This window comes from Wyeomyia smithii, chromosome 2 (assembly GCF_029784165.1).
Source record: "Wyeomyia smithii strain HCP4-BCI-WySm-NY-G18 chromosome 2, ASM2978416v1, whole genome shotgun sequence".
NCBI classification, from domain to species: domain Eukaryota; kingdom Metazoa; phylum Arthropoda; class Insecta; order Diptera; family Culicidae; genus Wyeomyia; species Wyeomyia smithii.
Window position 1 is genome coordinate 250,044,186 of NC_073695.1, and position 19,284 is coordinate 250,063,469.

General features: G+C 38.7%; 1 protein-coding gene and 1 non-coding gene across 2 annotated transcripts in view; one reads left to right on the top strand and one right to left on the bottom strand.

The window, feature by feature from the left end:
• Positions 1-19,284, top strand: part of LOC129722167 (low-density lipoprotein receptor-related protein 6) — a 70,561-nt gene that overhangs the window by 15,059 nt on the left and 36,218 nt on the right. The window lies entirely within an intron of this gene.
• Positions 1,327-1,398, bottom strand: Trnap-ugg (transfer RNA proline (anticodon UGG)). The gene has a single exon. It is a non-coding gene; the product is annotated as a tRNA-Pro (tRNA).

Genomic DNA, 19,284 nt, shown 5'->3' on the forward strand with positions numbered 1-19,284 from the left:
CTTTCCATATTCGGCGTGAGGAAAGTTGCTGCCTTGCTGCTTTGTTCTATCGATTTGTTTTTCGCCTTCCGTACGTGATTTTTTTTTGCCTGATCATGCTTCGTTTGGCCCAAGTTAAGTATAATGCGACATAATCTTTTCTGTGTGTACCAGGAGGAACATTTTTTCCCAATCATCTCAAAACACGGAACCCGTTTTGAGCAGCATCAAAAATCTCATAACGTCAACAAGATCGGCTTTCTCTTCTTACCGATAAAACACAAAGGCATGACGTTGCGATCGATCGTCTTCTCCGCCGAAATGTACCGCAGAGGGGGCGGTGGGCGGCACGACATGTGGAACCGCGCTGCATTGCACGCGATCGAACCGTATTGTTACAAGAATAAGAAATATTCAGAGAATAATTCGATCGTGCCGTGAAGGCAGCCTCTTTCTCCAAGCCCTTTTTTTCCTCGGTGCACAATACCAGCGCAGCTCGCGCAAAATCACGAAACGTTCTTGGTCTTTTCGGTCTGGATCGATCGTCAACTTCGCTGCTACTTGTGCATACTAACGAGCCACGATTCGTACCGAGCTTCTTCTCCGGCTGTTCAATTCGCCATCGATTGGGGAAATATGGCAATGGTATGGAACAATTTTGATTTTGTAGTGGCTATGTTGTTAGGGGTGTGATTTTAAGAGTTAATCATTGCAGAGTCAAAAAATCGATTTTTCCATTCCATTTCAAATGAATAGAATACTTTTCTATGTTCTATGTAGCTGTAAGACTAACCTAGCCCTATAACTTCACTATATGTTTTGAAGTTTTCAAAAATCAAAACTACTCTTGTTTTTAATCATATTAACACATTTTTTAGGCTTTAATGTTATATATTGAAAGCACATACGTAGGATATTTTAATTAGCTTAATTAGTTTTTTTTTGTTTAATCGTTATAATCAAGTCAAGTTTTGCCATCTCATAATTTTTTAAGTCTATTTTCAATTTCCTTCAACCTCTACCTCTACCCACACGCATTACAGGACAAGGTGAACTCAAGTTAAGTTGCAACCCGTTTGGACTTAAACTGTTATACATTTTTATTTTGTAACAAAAAACCTATAAACTACAAACAAAATATGTTACTTGCTGTTGGTTTTTGATATGAAAAAATTCTTGAGAAAACTTATAACTTTTCAAGGTGGTATCCTCCTTTAGAACTTAAAACTGACTAATTTATCTATTGGCTGTCTCACCTGTTAACTGCTGGTGTTAGTTTTTTTCTGATTTTGATTTGATTTGATTTTTATTAGAGTTTTTTTCTGATCAAACACCAAAAAAGTATTTGGGCTCAACCGGGATTTGAACCCGGGACCTCTCGCACCCAAAGCGAGAATCATACCCCTAGACCATTGAGCCGCTTGGTGGGAGGAGACTAAAATTGGCCTCTGTATACAGTTTTCTTTCAGCGCTGCTGAAATTTGGAGCAGCACGGCATTGCTGAAGCGTATCAATACGCATTTCGAGTAAGCTTGTAACTGGAAGCGTTACGGTTCGTACGAATTTTTCTTCACCTTCAGTCTGAGAGCCTTTTCAAAAGTAAATAAGACTCTGCTTATTTCAGTACTTTGGCCTAACGTTTTGTTATGTAACTTGTTTGTGTCTTGTTTTGATGAAGTGCAGTACAGTCAGCAAGCGTCGTTTCCTCCCCCCTCCTCTGGTGTTCCCTCTGGTGTTTTTTTTTACTGAAAACAAAACCCAATATAATCGACCTAGCGGTCAGACCCAGACTTATTATTTGTAAAAAAAGATTCACATGAACGCTTCAATCCAATAAAGCTATATTCATTTTTTGGGTTCTAAAATATTGATGCTGTAATTGAAGTAAACAATATGACGTAATGTTAGTGGTTAAAAAATAGCGAAATAAAAGAAATGACTCTTAATTTCGAACAAGTGAATCACGAGCGATACCGGGAACGTTCAAATAATGCGATACCATATTTAAACTATTTTGAGGCCACATATATTGATCAAAGCAGCTATAGTTTAAAATAGTCTTTAAATTTCTTTTCTTTCCATAACTTTTGAACCACATATCAAATTGTTATGAAGTTTGTTGTTTGTAAGATTGAGAGATAACTCGTTCGTATGACAATAGTTATGTTATGTAAGTCGTGTAATCTTTGAGATAATAGACTTTCGTTGTTTTTACAATTTAATACATAAAGGTTGCTTAAGTTCGATTAGAATCAAATAAAATGGGAACGTATAGGGCAAACTTTGAAACAACGTGTTAACCATAGTTCATCAGTTAACCCTTAACTAGCCCGTTCATCTGATAGCAAAATTGTTCAAATCGATTGTGTAGTTTCTGAGATAATGAAGTTTCATAATTTTCACATTTCCATACATTACAGACGAAGTTACAGTCCGATCAACGTAAAATTCAATAGGGTGTTATGAAGCAACTGGACTTTTCATTTTACACTAATTTTGTGGAAATCGGGTCAGCCATCTCTGAGAAAAGTAAGCGAGTTTAAGTATTCTTCGGAATATGGTTCTTTTCATAGCTGGATTTCACATTTTTAAACATAACAGGCAAAGTAATAGTCCGATTGCAAAACAAATCAATAGGGTCCTCTGGGGCAACTAGACCCTCCATTTGACACTGATTTTATGAAAATCGGTTCAGCCATCTCTGAGAAACATGAGTGAGATAAAACAGTCTTCAAGAAAACGTTTCTTTCCATAACATTCGAACCTCAAGTTAAATCTCTATAAAATTCAAAAGTTTAGGGTATTTCAGGTAGCCCGTTCATTTGAAACCAATTTTGTTCTAATGGCCATCTATGAGAAAAATGAGTGAGAGTAAAAAGTTGCACACACACATATACAGAAAATGCTCAGCTCGTCGAGCTGAGTCGAGTGATATATGCCATTCGGCCTTTTGGAGCTCCTTTATACTTTCGGTTTTGCCAGTGATTGCTATACCTTTCTAGGAGAAAGGCAAAACGCCGAAGGGAACACGAGGAAAAATTTATTTTCTGGAGATGGTCGAAATATCATGTAGTCTAAAACGTCAACAAATTGTACGAATAGTTTTTTTTTGATACTATGGATCTCTTTTTTCAAGTATGAGTATGACAAACGGTGCCGACAAGCTGATCAAGAACAAATTGCTCCTATTGATCGATACCATCCAGCCTCAACTTACTCCGTGTCCCGTCTACCATCTCCGTTATATAAAGAAGTTTACGATTATGATGCACTTGATTTTCTGCGTGGTGATTATAATGCTCTGAATCTACTGCTTGAGCAGGTTGATTGGTCAGAACGCGACGATGTCGACAATGCCACCGAGAACTTCAACCGAATTCTACTGTATTGTATCACTCAAACGCGCCAACTTTGTCCAATTCCCGTCTCATTAAACTTTGTCAAAACGCTCCATGCTCTCGAAACTTTATAGCCACCAAAAATCCCCATTCCTTAATCGTCAAGTTGATGAAGCTAGTCGAATCTATTGTAGATACAATCGCTTTTTGTATAAGCGTTATGTAAGAAAAAAAAACAGGATAATCTCCGACCTTATCCCAAAAGGTTATGGAGTTTTATGACCTTAAAATGCAAGAGTGTGGCCTCCCACAATTATGCATTTAGGAAAAGTATCAGCTAACTTTACACAAAAAAGTACGATCTATTTTCGCAACATTTTGAAAGTGTTATCGTGGGTCGTGTCCCAACGTCAACAGAAACTGTTGCTGCTACCAATGGAGTTCGCAGGAACGCTATCGATTTTGACCTTTTTAAAAATATCAGATTTAATGGTTGAGTCTGCGATACAAAAACTCAAGCCATCATGCAAACTTGGCCCGGATAATGTACCCTCATGCGTATACAAGAGATGTTACGCCTCTCTGGTCCCGTCTCTTCAAACAATCTTCAATCGCCTAATCGATCAACCGATGTGCCTCAAGGAAGCAACTTACGACCCCTGCTGTTTACACTCTTTATTAACGACTTAGTAATTCTTCTGCATAATATTGGTATACTCATTTATGCCGTTGATTTGAAAATATATCTTGTGGTACGAATTGAAGCTGACAGTAGAGAATTGCAGAAACTAATAGATAAGAACATTAGTGCACTGTAATTTTTTTAAAACTGAGTTTTGCAAAATGTTTCGTGATAACATTTCGAAGAAGTAAACAACCCATTACATTAAATTACAAAATCAAGGATTGAGGTGTTTTGTTGGATTACCTATTAAGTCCCACTTGTCGGCAATAATTGACAAAGCTGATCGGCAGTTAGGATTCATTATGAAAATTGCCGAAGATTTCTACGATCCTACATGTTTGCTAGCTTTATTTTGCTCTTTAGTGCGACCAATCCTGATATATGCTGATATTACGTGATGTCCCTACGAAGCGGTTTGAAATACGCGAATTAAGTCGGTGCAACGTAACGTAAACTGGCGTGATCCACTAAATCTCCCGCCATGAGAAATTCGGTGTGGATTGCTCAGTATCGAACAACTTCATAGTAGACATGTGATCAGTCAAGCAATTTTTGGACCAAAATACTTAAAGCTGACATCGACAGTACTGAATTGTTGAGTCATATGCTACTTGCACCCACACGAGTTCTTAGGCCTAGGCAAGTCATGCAATTGCAGCAACTAAGAATACGAGATATGGTTCAAATAATCCCATCAACGCGATAAGTAGCAGATTTCAGGAGGAATGCGATTTGTTTGATTTCACCTTGATTTCACTAGATGTCCAATAATTTTAAATTTTTGTATTTACACGCAAAAGTTGAAGTCTTGTACAATCATTGTGTCTTCCCGATTCGCACAAATGTTGCACAGAAATCGCACAATAAATGTGTGAAACGCATAACGCAACAGTTGTACTGCGAATACATTGACATTGATTGAAATCAGAATATGTATCATATACCGACACTTTATTTCTCACATCGAGTGCTCTTTCTCTCTTGGTCGTAGATTTTCCATGTCCGTGCGACGAGGCTAGATACGTCACATATTATTTGGAGGTTGCTCTTTCGCTTCTTTTTCGGTTCGGGTTGCGACGCGCAGGACGATGTCTCGTCGCTTTACGAAATGAGCGAGACACCCGTGCTGTTCATACTAGATGCCAGTGTTGTTAGTCTCACTCATACTGTCGGTGCGTGCTTGCTACTACTCAGAGGAATGCATGAAGAAGAAAAAGTATTTTGAAAGCGTGTGTGCAAGAGACTTGAAAAGCGTAGCATATGTCTTGTCCTCAAGCAGAAAGGAGGAGAAAGGTTTTGCTTCTCGCTCGCTTTGCAATGCTGCTTGATACCAGTTGAAACTGTTTGGGTGTAGTAGTTTGGAGCTGCCAAATACATTGGAGAAACGCTAGAGCATTAATTGCGTTATGCCCAACACGCAATCATTGTACTGGTTCCGAATTACATCAACAATTGCGCTAAAAACGCACAATTTTGTACTGGTTTCGCACCATCCAACTTTTGCGTGTACAATTCACCGAAAGTTAAATTCTACAAAAAAGAAAACCACTAATGTTTATATTTTTGACAGTGTTTTTATGATTTTTTCTTTTTGAATTCGCTTCATTTCTATCATTTTCAACTTAACCTATCTTTCATTTTTTCATCTGCATCAAAAGGTGTACAGGTTAAAATCCACACTCAAACACACAATTAATTCCCAAAACTCAGGTTTTCATCCGATTATCATCAAATTTTCAGGGTGCAGAAAAAAACAGTTATGGTTAGTTTTGCCATCATTTAAATATTTATTTTTGCATTTATATTCAAATACTTTAGGATGTTTCAGAAGACGCTCCTTCCTAATAACCTTCAAACCTAATAACATTCAAACATATTCTTGGCAATTAAATGGAGGTTTCCTGGAATTTGTTCGAAATCCGCCTTAAAAAAAGTCTCGTCGTCCATTACGCAGTGTGGTTTCGTCAGCTTTTGGTTTTTCCGAGCATGGCTTTTTGCGACCGTATTCTATTTCTTGTCATGGTTTGGGGCTTTTTAAACCTTGAACGTATGAATTCAGCTCGAGTTTTGGTATTCTGCATGACAGTCTTTTGCAGATGCAGTTTTCTGTCACATCTCGAATGGCTGCGTTTGGTTTTTGGTTGAAGGCCACAACTACGTGCTTGTGATCCTTGCTACTTTACGGGCGACTTTTTTCCGGACTTTGGTTTCAAATCTGACCTTCTGAATCGTTTTACGGTAGGTACCAGAAATCGTGGAACTCGCGATTCCCAACTTTTTCCGATGCCACGATGCGACAGATTTTTATTCTGGAAGTATTCGTGCAAAACTTTTCCGCGAACGCTCTTTTCTTCCGGCGACGTTCAGTGTTTTAATATTGTTATATATTTATTTTTTTATTATTGTTGTTTATATTGTTATTTATAATTATAATAATTCTTTTAATATTGTTATATTCTATTTATAACTTCAAGTATTAAAATATCATCACTGCAATTTTTGACATTCCCCGTATTTTCATAATAGTGCACCTTTATTTTCTTTTTTTTAAGTTTATTTTCTTCTTTTATGATACTTTCAATTTCTGTGTTTAGAGTTATTTTTTGGATATTCACCATAATTATTTTTGGGTCATCGTATCGCAAATCGTTTGAAAAATATTTTTAATTGTTTTCTTGTTCAAATTTTTTTTATAGAGATTTAAGAGAAACCTACAGTTTTTACTTTCGGGCTATTCGTTTTTGCAATTATCAATTGTTCACCTTGTAATTTATCGGTATAACAAATAAGTAAACATATAAGAACTTGAATTTTCAAGTTTAAATTTTTCACTATCCGAAAATTCACTGGAAGCAGTTAAAGTTCATTTCGCAATCTTCAATCAAAAAAGAGTATTCGGTTTTTCGTGTTAAAACGGAAAGATATCATGAGCTTCAAATAAGTATGGTTGAAAACCAAAGATACTTGTTTAAGCCAATCGCGGAACAATATCGAAAGCGGTTAGAGCGATGATGGACAAAGTTTCAATGATTATAGGAGGGAATTCGCCAGCGGAGTAGCGCTTGTATGCGCATGACTGCTATATGATAAATTATCCTGAAAGCCTCAACATCAATTTTGCCATTACAGCCCAACCATTACTAAATGTCCCGAAGAGGGGAGGAGATTCGTCGGCTGTCGATGCTGGGGGCATGCGCAGAAGCAGAACATTTCTGGTTTCGTCGAATCGCTCAGATGTTGCTGGTCATTCCGTGCTACGCGTACCAATCTGTATACTCGATCGGGGCACGCACGTCATGGAAACGTTCTTCCCATTAGGTTCGGTGTTGAAACCGAAACATGGGGCGGGACGACCGGTGGCCGGTGGCGGCTGCTGCTGCTGCATCAACGATGCGGAAAAGCCGAAAAGCGTACGTGCACCGTAATTTCCATTGCGGAGCAATCCCGCAGCTCGGGTGGATCAATCAAAAAGGAACCGCTCGTTTCTCGGCTTGTTTACTTTATAATCAGAAAATTGAAGAAAACAAACTGTATCTTTATAACTTGTTCATCACGCCGCCACCGCCCAGCTAGTACGAATTTCCTGTTCGTCGGCTCATTGCTCGAACTCATAGCTCTAGAATGTCTCCGAGGAAGGGGTCTAGTAAACAACGAGCATGCCCTCGGTTGTGCGTGTACGTATTAACAAAATTTGAATGGGGTGCCAGATGATACAAAATATGGGCCCTCACAGTGCGAAATCCTGCTTGATGGATGAGGTTAATAAAAACGTCGAAAGGCGTGGCCTATTTGGAATCGTCGGGATGCGTGAGACTGCGTGATTCGATTCGGCTGGACGCTTGAGGAACAACCAATTATATGCTATTAATTTAAAGATTCATTTGCGTGTTTATTTGTGCTAGAAAAAAGTGAAAATTTCAATGGATTGTGAATTTTTTTGTAGCCAAACGAACAAAAAACTGAATGTTAACACTTGGAACACCCTGGACGAATTTGGTTAGGTTTTTTTATACGGGAAAACCTGAAAACAGTTGAATAATTCTCGAAAAAGTCGGAAAATATTTCGGTTATGATGGTTCTTGAATACCTAATTAATTTTAAGTGAAGATTCGTATCGCGTTTGCTCCAAACACTCCATTGAGATATTATTGTGAGATAAGTTAGTAGATCTTAATAATGCTCTTCTTTATCATGCAAGTTAACCGCCAGGACGCCAGTAATGTTTGCTCACTAATGATGGATAACTTGTGTTAATGTATTAAGGTTCAAGACCACAAGAGTTACTAGTTGAGTGAAATTTCGAATCCGACCCGACATCTTGCTGTGATTACTTTTTGTCACTCTGCTGCACTTTGCTTGCTAAGTTGCACACGCGATCAACTTTCATCATGCGAAGCAATACATAATTATCTTAAATGCAAAACGGGAGATTACAACTAGATTAAGATCTATAATGATACATTTGCTAGTGAATAGTTAGTTATCCAATCAAACCTATCGATGTCGACAAGAAAATCGCATCCCGTGACCACAGTGGTCCAGAGTCAGCCGTGCTGATGCTAATTTCACACCGGTTGTGTTTTTCCCCGGTTAGCCTCTATGTAGTATTATACCCTCTATGCATACATGTTCACATCATCTTGGGGTCAATCGTTTTTCCACTCGGACACCTTCGCTCCCCATCGTAAGCTGGTGGCCAAAGCAGCTAACCAGGCAGCCACCACCGGAGCAGCTGCAGCAGCTTGAATGGCTAACAAGTTGGCTGACTGGTTTCGTCCCGCCTTCTACGACACCCGGCGGCCCACCTTCGCCTGTTGGTTCCACAACGAAGCGACAACAAATCGCCGGGAAGAAGGGGAAAACCACGCTGGGTACCGAAACGAACGAGTATCAACTTTTATGCCTTGTTTGTGTTATCGACTTTACACGCTGCTCCTGCTGCTTACTGACGTGGTTCCTGGGTCTGGGACAACTGATCGGCGTGGGTTTGCGGGGCATCAAATTGCCCTCCTCCAGCCCTCTTTTTCGCTCTCTCGCTTGGGTTCAGTTGCATGGTTGTGTTTATGTTTATGCAAAGTGATTTTTTGTTCCGTCTACCTTCGAGAGTGGCTGAGGCTGGGACTGGGACTGGACCAATCGTCCTGTCAAGCCGTTGCGAAAGTTGTCGTTTCCTTCTTAGCGTGCGCTGGCAAGAGCTCGTGCTGTTTCCCGGCTCAATCACTTTGGAATAACGAGTTGGTCATCAATCAGGGTCGCTCAACAGTCGACGCTCGAATGCTGCTGCGGGAGTCGCAAATCAGGATGGGACTAAAGATGAAACCAAATTGAAATTTTAAACAAAATTCTGCATATAGGCAACGTTTACGATCGTCGATCAACCGGTAAGGGAAAGACTGAAATCAATCCGCCGCTTCAAGCCATAAAATATGCGAATAAAACTTGCGAAATCCACTGGCTCATATATCTCTCGCTTTATCGTCGATCGTATAATTATCTGGTTTCGGGCTTGTTAAAATGATAAAAAATTTACCTGTCTGGCTGGCTCCTTTCCTGTCCACACTAGGTCTCACTTTGTGGTTAATACAGTCGCTCTCATAGTGGTTGATTTTGCGGCCGGTTACTGTACCGCCACCCGGTCTTCACATATTCACGCGTTCAGCTCCGGTGCCTTGGGTTCTACAATGCGGGGAGAAATTTTTCGGAGAAATTTCCACGGGCATGGGGAGACCACACACGGAGTCGAAAAAGGTGAATACTAGCGGATTGTGACGAAAGACTTTAGAAATTTGGTCTATTAAATCGAATGGTTCACCTGGTATCTGTTTTCGTAAGTGTCTCGAGACCTGCTAAAAATACAAAAATAAAATAATTACAAATCACGCTATGAATTGTAGAAAAACGTTTATAGAACAGTCCCAAAAATAAAAAGTAAACCTCAGTAAATTTTAAAATCACAGAAAAAGGCTTTTGAAGGTCAGAACGAATCAAAATAGAAAATATTTTGAAGTTAGGCTCGAAATTGTAGAACAAAGCTAGTCTCTGAAGTATAGAAAATGACAAAAAGAGAAACTAATATCATGGATGTTTGAAGTCTCTAGAAAGTGCAATCTGAAATCAAGTTTAAAATCATAGAAAAATTTAAAATGAAAGTGGTTCCAAATTTCACTAAAAAGTAATGTAAAAGACAAACTGTTCTATTAAGCTTTTACTTACTTCTAAAACCAAGAGGACGTCAAAAGTCGGTTTAGAGTTGGTGAAAAAAAAGTTTTCAGGAATTTAAAAAGGTTCAGAATTAAAATGATCCCAAATTAGGGTCAAAAGAACATAAAAACGTGTAAAATCAAATAATTTTAGTATTGTCTTCAAACATTTTAAAAGGCAGTCACTTAGCACTTTGCATAAAGGTTCTGTAATGAAAAACAGAATTGTTAAAAACATCTTTCGAGCGATCAAAAGTGACTGAAATTGTTAATCATTTTTCACACCGACCGATCCAGAAAATGATGCCAGATCAGACGCCTAAAAACCCCTGAATGCCTAAACGAGTTTTCACAAAAAATGGCCTACGAGTTCCTTTTATAAAGCAGGTGGTCATAGACGTATTGGAAAGGCGGACGAGCAAACCCTGTAGAAAGAGGTTTTTCGTGTAATTTGGGAACTTTTTGATTGAATTCGATAACTTTCAGCTGACGCTTAGAAATCGGACCTCGGTGTTCGACGGCATTTTGAAATTCAAGATGGCGACTTCCGGTTTCTGGAAATCTGTGAAAATTGTTCGCTACAACATGCATATTTTCAGAATCAGGATGTCGTCCAAAGACCAAATATCGATGTTTGACGCTTTATTTTAATCCAAGATGCTGGTTTTTCATGAGCACTGGGTGAATTTGAGGATAAAGCTCAAATACTTCTGTATATGCATATTTCCAGAGCTGACATCACGCGGAAGGTTCGTGTAAAACCATGTAACCGGGACTATACCCAGAAACTGAAAATCGATATCCGATGTCATTTTGAAATTCAAGATAGCGTCTTCCGATATCTAGAAAGCTGTTAAGGTGAAACGGGACGTGGTCACGATCAACTCAAATTTTGCAATCTAATTTTTTCTTGATTTATGAAGACTACGTACATGAAACTTTGATCAATTGTTTTCACAACTGTTGCATGCCTGAAGTAGCAATTTGAGTGCTGTTTATTTAGTGAAAGCCGAATTTTTTACGATCAAAATACAGAAGTAAAAAGAACTCTAACCTCAAAATTGTATAGGAAAAGGCCACAATTCCGTTTCACCTTAAAAGCTGACGAAAATGTAAAATATACCCAATAATTATACTTTCAGAACCGATATAACGCCTTGAAAACAAAAATTGGTGCACGATGCCATTTTGAAGTTCGAGATAACGAGTCCCAGTTTACGGAAAGCCAATAACATCCCTTAGAGCCGAAAAAAGATGTTTAAGAAGCAGGGGGTAGGGGTGGTGTAGATAAATTTGCCACACCATTTGTACCAAGATTTCAAGAAAAGGTTTTCTATTTAAAGTGAAACGTCATTTTCCGGTATTCTGCATACCGATATAATTACCGTAAACCTTGGGGTGACTTTGATCACTCTACCTCTTTTTTTGAATTTGTGATAAAAATATAACCTTCACTGATTGTGTTTAGATATGTACATTGCTCCTATTGATGCATTTCCTGATATTTGAAGAGTGATTTTTCAGCTGGGATATGAATTAAAAAAAAAAACTGGATTTTGAGCGATTTTTATTGCATACAAACAATCATTTCAAGCAGATACAAAACAATAAGTTACGATTTGAATTTTGTTCCCAGACTAGTTCTTATGATATAAATTCACGCGCAACATTGTTCGATTCGTCGCTTACCACGGTGACCAAACCCGTCCGTTTCGTCGCAGTCGTGGAGATGCAGAAGTAAACTTGGTCTCCGACAACAACGACTGTAACACCTTCTTCCTTACAATCTCCCTTATTACCTTAACGACCGTAAGGACGTAGCCGGGGCCGTTATGGATCTATACAAAGCGGAAGCTACTGGATTGTTGTACATTGAAGATCGTAAACTAATCCCAAGTTGCCATATATGTGCGTGGTTCCCTGTGCAACTTCACTAGCTTAGATCCATCACTGAGAAGCAACCAGGAAAAAAATATTATTACAACGAGTTTCATTATTATTTTTGCCATTTTTTCCTCAAAGGCAATGTTGAGTTCCAATAAATTCAACAGTGTAACAACAACCCGAGACGTCACGTAACATGCAACTTGGGCCAATTGGATAAGCCATATTCCACGTGGACTAAATTTTGATGATAATAGACCACCTTACCTCTCCGTGTATAACACTGGTCGACAAAATAAAAAAAAGTGCACTCCAAAAGCTCAAATTGGAAAAAATGAAAGATTATAGCTATTCAACAATTCCTATAAATTGTGGTGCCTCTAGCCATCACCAAAACGTGTCAACTTACGTGAGAGTTCGCAAAGTATATGCTCGCCAGGTTCGTCGTTTCAACGTTATGTTCACGAAAAAACTCATTTAAGTCTTTGAAAAAAAGTTAGTGGCTAGGGACACTAACATTGACAAGAATGGTTGAATAGCTATAATTTTTCATTTTTTCCGGTTTGAGCTATCGGTGCACTGTGTTGTTCAGTATAATGCTCAAATATTCCCTATATAAATAATTTCGTCTGGAAGCTGACATGATGCCGAAATTCAATTTGCGACTTTGTGTAAACTGTGTTAAATTAAAATGATAAATCTAAAACCGGGACTATATAGAACCGGCAATTGAAAATCGGTGTCCGATGGTATCTAGAAAATATCGGTCAAAAACTGAGAAAAATGTGAAATTCTGTCTGATAATATTTTTATTATCGATTTTCGTGCAAATATTTCTAGAGGAGTATTTTAAAACATCCAATCTAATTTGATCGGTTCTTTGAACGAATGCTTTCGTTCAACTGCCACGACCTGTGAACATTTTTCATGACATATTTCATACAATGTGAAGAGTGGTAGAAGATGTGATGGCGTTGTTGGGTCAAGGATGAGCGACCAAGTAGGAGAGAGAAAACAAGAAAAATAGAGAGAGAAAAAAAGATAAAGAGACAGAGAAACGAAAAAAGACAAAAAGTGGGAAAAACGAAAAACGGACCAGGAAGCAAGAGAGAGACCAAGAAGTTGAGGGGGAGAATGTGTTAGAGAAGAGATGGAAATAACTAACAGAGCGATTCAAAAGAATTGTTTTTGAAGGTAAAATACTTTCCCATTCAAGATTCTCAACAAACCTTGTGATACCGTAACAGCTAAAAAATGTATCTAAGCAAAATTTATTACAATACATGTTTATACGTGATTAAAGCGGAACGATTAAAAAGACAAAAAAATCTCCGAATAGATTATACTATTACCACTGAAAATTAAAGTCCTGCATCTTTTATACGTGAGTAACTGGGAAAATGGGGGTAGAGCTCTCCTTAGCAAGTACGAGAGAGCATCACTCATACTTGCAAGCAATATCTTTATAATAAAAATAAGTTGGAGTCCGCAAGTCACGATTTAACTCAAGAAAGGATCAGCGGATCGGCGTGGAAATTTGTATGTAAAGGTTCCTAGGGCAGAGAAAGGTTTTTATGCTGGTTCGAGGTTCGAGAAAGGAAGGGCTGTCATACAAATGAAACACAAATTTCTGCATACCGGAAGAACTAATCAAGAAAATGGAACGAAATTTGGCGCGTAGGAGTTTTTGGCAGCAGGAAATATTTCAATGATGGCACGACCCCCCTACCGTCTCTGGAAGGGAGGGGTTCAATACTAATGAAACACAAATTTCTGCGTAACTTAGGAACTAATCAGATAAATGGAACTAAATTCAGCATGTGGAAGTATTTGGAAGCAAGAAATATTTTTACTGCAGTTTGACATCTCTTTTCCTCTGAAAGGTAAATAAAACACAAGTTTCTGCATATCTCGAGAGCTAATCAAGCAAATGGAACCAAATTTGACATGTGGAGGTTTTTATTTCTACTCAGAAAACGAGGGCTCCCATACAAATGAAAAATAAAATTATACATTACTTTAAGTATTTCAGAGTCGAGAAATGTTTCTATGATGATTTGACAATCCTCCCGGAATCGTGGGGGAGCTGTCCCACACAAATGAAACACATATTTCAACCCAATTTTTTCGGAAAAAAGTTTAAAATGATCAACCATTGAATTCTAAGATGGCGACTTCCGGTTTCTGGAAAACAGCCCAAAATGACCGAATATCACCCAGAATGCGTATTTCCGGAACCGGAATGATTTTCAGAGGCCAGAAATTGACTTCACATGTCTACTTAAGTCCAAGATGACCTAAAATAGCTGAATACCGTCCAATATGGGTATTTCCGGTAAATGGTATGATGCATAGGAGCCAAAAGTTGACCTCAGATGCCATTGGGAATCTTTTCAGGGCCACCATATTATTTACATAGAGTTATTTTATTAATGTCAGATGAAAATTATTGACATAAACATATTGATACAAAATAGTCTATCTTAATATTAATGTCTATAATTCAAAGAATTACTGAAACGGAGAAATTCGTGTCGAATTTATCATTTGCGATCACTCTCAAATGCAACAATGCATTTAATATAACAAACAACGTTATGTAATTTTACATCGAATTAACGGTCGTGGCTTTGCACACTACCCTTCCTGATCATTAAATGTATACTTATAATCATTCGCTGTTCTGGTATCTGACTACAGCAATTTTCTCGAAACAATTGTTAGCAATTGGCGATTGAGAAATACCAGTTGAGGTTTTTGTTTGATTGATTTCATTCCAGTAGTATTTCTGAGCTTTATATCAACGGAATAGAAACAAAAGGACACGTAATATCAATTTTTCGAGTTCAACCAGTCCTCAGTAACCTCTAAGTCACCATAACAACAAGAGCTAATATTCAATCCCGAGCTAGCTAGTTATATGTAAAGGTGAAATAATATTATTCTTCGTTTGTGAGGTGCATTCGACCTCACAAATTGGTCAAATTTACGGAACCATAACGCCCAGAGGCTGGAAACTGACCCCGAATGTTATTTTGAAACCCACGATGGCAACTTCCGGTATCCAGGAAACAGCCATGACGGGTTCTGGAAAACAGCCTGAAATGGTCAAATACCCAATATTAATGTTTCTGAAATCAAGGTGATGCTCGAAGACAAGAAATCGACCTCTGATGTCAATTTTAAATTTCAATGATTCGTGATCTAAAGCAGAACAAATGAGAAAAATTGTAACCTTATCACTAAGCTTCAGTTGTATGGCAAGGGTTTAGTCATTTTTTGGTATCGCTATGATAGACATTAAAAAAAATTCATCTAAATTTGGACCTTTTACTATCCCATTCGAGCGCTCCAGTTCCTGTCGGGTTCACCATCAATCATGGTTCCAACTTTGCAAAAATATCAAACAGCGACCAAACTAAACCTCACCTCAATGGATTATCTTTCGTTAGATTGATGGAAAGCACTCTTGTTTTGTCATTTCGCGAATGTGCGCTGTCCATCCACCTATCCATCCATCCATCCTTCCACATTTATTCCGCGAGACAACCGACAGATGTGTCACTCAAAATGGTATCAGTTACGCGCCGGTTTGCCCCAGTCTAGGACACCGCGCTGCACGGTCCGAACTGAAATGTGTGGTTTGTCTGCCCGAAGGTTCAGTTTTGAAGCACAGTGTAATATTCTATGCCAGACGTCGCTGTTGGTACGGGAAAGGGGGGGGGGGGGAGCTTAGGAACATAATAACGCGGAAAAAGAGACATAATCCTACGTATTCAGCAGCAGACCACCACTAGAGACCTGCTTGCGGACAACGAAGCAGTCTCGTAGGTTGTTTGGTAGCGCCTCCTCTGACGGGTGTTCGCTATTCGTCGTCGTCGTCGTCCAACTCAAGTAGCTGTCCGTCACAAATGGGGTGAAGCTTAGTCTTGTAGTAATAGCCTTTTAGTTATGTAAATATTGTTGTGGATTGTAGTACTAATTATCTTGTATTTTGTGTTCTCTTTCTTTTTTTTGTGCAGGTAAGTGGCTGACTTTGGATGGATAGGATGAGGAGAGAGCAGGTTTAACACGGTTTGTAAATCACGGGCTGATGTTTCCGTGACTGGAATCAGGTCGATAATGGTGATGGGGATTGATTACTGTTTTGATAATGAGGGTGTCTTTGGAAAATTCGTTTCAGTTTGAAAAGCAGATTAGAAATCGTGACTGTATATTGAAAAAGTTAGATAAGTGATCCCAATCAACATTTTATGCTTTGTCGCATTTTTGCGGTTTTCAAGACTTTTGCAATTTCAACAGTAACAATAAACCGTTGTAAAACTGTTTGGAAATAACGTCATATTCTTTAAGCAATTTCCCTGAAATGAAATTTGACTTGAATTTTGAATTATTGATACAGATTTAAGACAATTTGAACCTGTATTGCAATTACACGTACATTTCAAAGATTTTATTAACAAAAACGTTAGATTATTTATGATTTTTATTGATCGTCTTAACATCAGTTTTTAGGTTCTAAAGTGGCTGGCCGGCTTCTGATAGCTATCATAAAACCAGTAGCAAGATAAAAGCGAGTTTTTTTTAAACTGACAGTGATAAGATCTCAGGCAATAACGGCAATGCAACCGTTTGAAGAATTCAATAAAAGCAAGACCAGTTTCGGAACCATTTTCCAACTGCCCGAAAGTCTGCCAATGTGGTGTTGTTATAGGGTCTGTAATATTCTAAGAAACGGACTCTGTCTGCAGAACTATTATAAATCCATATGAAACAACGGCAGAGAAAAAAAAAAATCCAGACAAAGGATTCTCTTTCGATCGGACATACTCATTACGAATCGCCGGCGTGGTACCGAACACTATAAGACAATCGTCCCATGCTTGGTAGACTCCGATCAGAGCGCACTTCATCGAAACAAGAACCACAAAAAAAGCATTGAAAACGATGGTGATGATTACGATTATTATTTATCGCCTGGAAGGCGTGTCACATTTCACACCTGACTACCAGCCAGCTTCTCGCACTCGCAGAAGACCCCAACGCGAATGCAGTGAAAACGGGAGAAAAACTCTGAACTCTGTTTTGCAGGCAAGGGTTTGCTGTACAGACAGAGGAGAGCCTAGCCGACTAAACAATTGCTGCTGCATGGGTTGAGGCCGAGAATCGAGGGGCAATTTTCCGTGAAAAGGTGCGAAAGGTACGGATGAATGTTATCAGCTCGTACAATAGCACTTATTTTTTATTCATTTGCTTCGCTTCATCGTCCAGTTCAGATCCCTCATCGGGGAGAAAACGTCAGCGCAAACGCGCTGCAGTTAGACTGAATGCACTTTGTGAGACACATGTGCGAACATCCTCTCGAATTGGGCTGTTCGCAAGAATAATGGTGTCTGAGTACATTCTCCCAGCATCCGAGAGGTGTTGGACTGCAACGTGACTATCCGATTACGAATCGTTACGCAAGGCAAACTTATTGAACGCCTGAAACAATAAAACAGAGAGTAGACTTTGTTGGAATCCTCCTATTCGCCAGGAATGCTTAATGGCTGCAATTAAAACTGTTGCTTGCGCTTAAACTCATCGATTATTACTTCTCTGTCTAGAGTCTCAATCTTCTATCTGCAGATCAAGCGAATCTCAATGCACTGTTCACAGCTGAGAGCATCCACTTATCCTGTGCGTGTGCGCAAATCTGACGGACAGAAACATGATAATTTTCCTCTTAGATTTATCTCTCGGACGCGCTTGCGCTTGCCTCCTCTGGTCTTCCTCGGAGATCTCATTTTACGAGCGGTTCGCTGCCTGGCTGCAAATGAATGGTAATCACCGAATGATTAAACGGTCGGTGACGAGGACTGTGGCGGCAATAAAGTGGACAACTCGGATCCAGGAGGTAGGGCGACAAGAGGAACAACTGCGCGAGAGGTTGCGCTTCGCAGGTCGTCGATCAAGTACGCGATATCCGAGTGAGGAACGACGTAATTGAGACCTGTCAACAGGAAGGGTGTACTTTGTAGTAGGCAAGGCACACACTTCGACCATGTCGGGACAGTTACATCGTGTTCATCGTAATGAAAATGAACCAAACTTTTTAGTCATATCGCATTCCGGTTGCACCCTTTTATTCTCCTAGTCATTCTACTGCATGCAGAGATTGAAGTACGGCAGTTGTACCTATTATTTATATGTATCAATTTCATGGATATCTGATTGTCGTCTGTAAGACTTGGTTACCCTTTCTCGCGTGACCGTTTTGTGCTTCAACTGAATCGAGGTTTCCGATGTCACCCTTGCTACTAGGAGGCAAACTAAGCATACAATTGGATTGGAATGTAAAACGATCATGCAGCGCTTGTTATTCTTTCGTTTTTTGTCATCATTCTCGTACCTACGTTTGTACAGTTGTGCAATATTCAATACGGAAAAAGCGTGTTTAATTTACTTTTGTGTGAGATAAATGAGATTGAAAAGACCTAAAAAAAACTCTCATGTCCAATAAACAGCATAACTCGGCAAATTGTTTTTTTTTTTACATAAAAGTTTATACATTTATTACCCGTATGATTCACCTAAGCTTGAAGAACAACAGAGAACAAACTAAACTTGACACGGCGTCAGCAGTCAATCAAAAATAAATGTTGTCAGCTCTAATAGTTGATAATAAAAAAATATTGGGCCGCTGAGATTGTAAAATGGAATTGATAATGCTATAAAAATTATCTGAGGGTTGGGAAAGCATAAAAGATTGAATTATCAAAAGCGGTTGAAGACTGTGAAATTGTTCGTTTGTAGTCGAAATCTTATAATTCTAGTGAGATTTATGGAACTTTGAATCTGATTGAAAGCACGGAGGAAAAATGAGGCTAATTGTTCAAAATTCAAACGTAACTTTAATCAAATTTTTATTATCAGGAAATGTTATCGCTAACGATAAAAAAGTACTATAGCCAAGCTGCAACTATAAATTCAAATGTAAAATTTCTAATTTAAATATGCCTTCTTAGGGTAGTTAGGACAGAAAATATATACATGTATATATGTTTCTTTTACTCTGTAGGTTTATTCTTATATTCGAGAGCTTGAATTTCCCTAAAACCTGAAGCTTTAAACGGAAAATTATATCAGAACCTACCTAGTCCATAATTTTTCGTTTATAATTCGCTTGTTTCAATTCTTTAAGGTACTTTAAACTAAG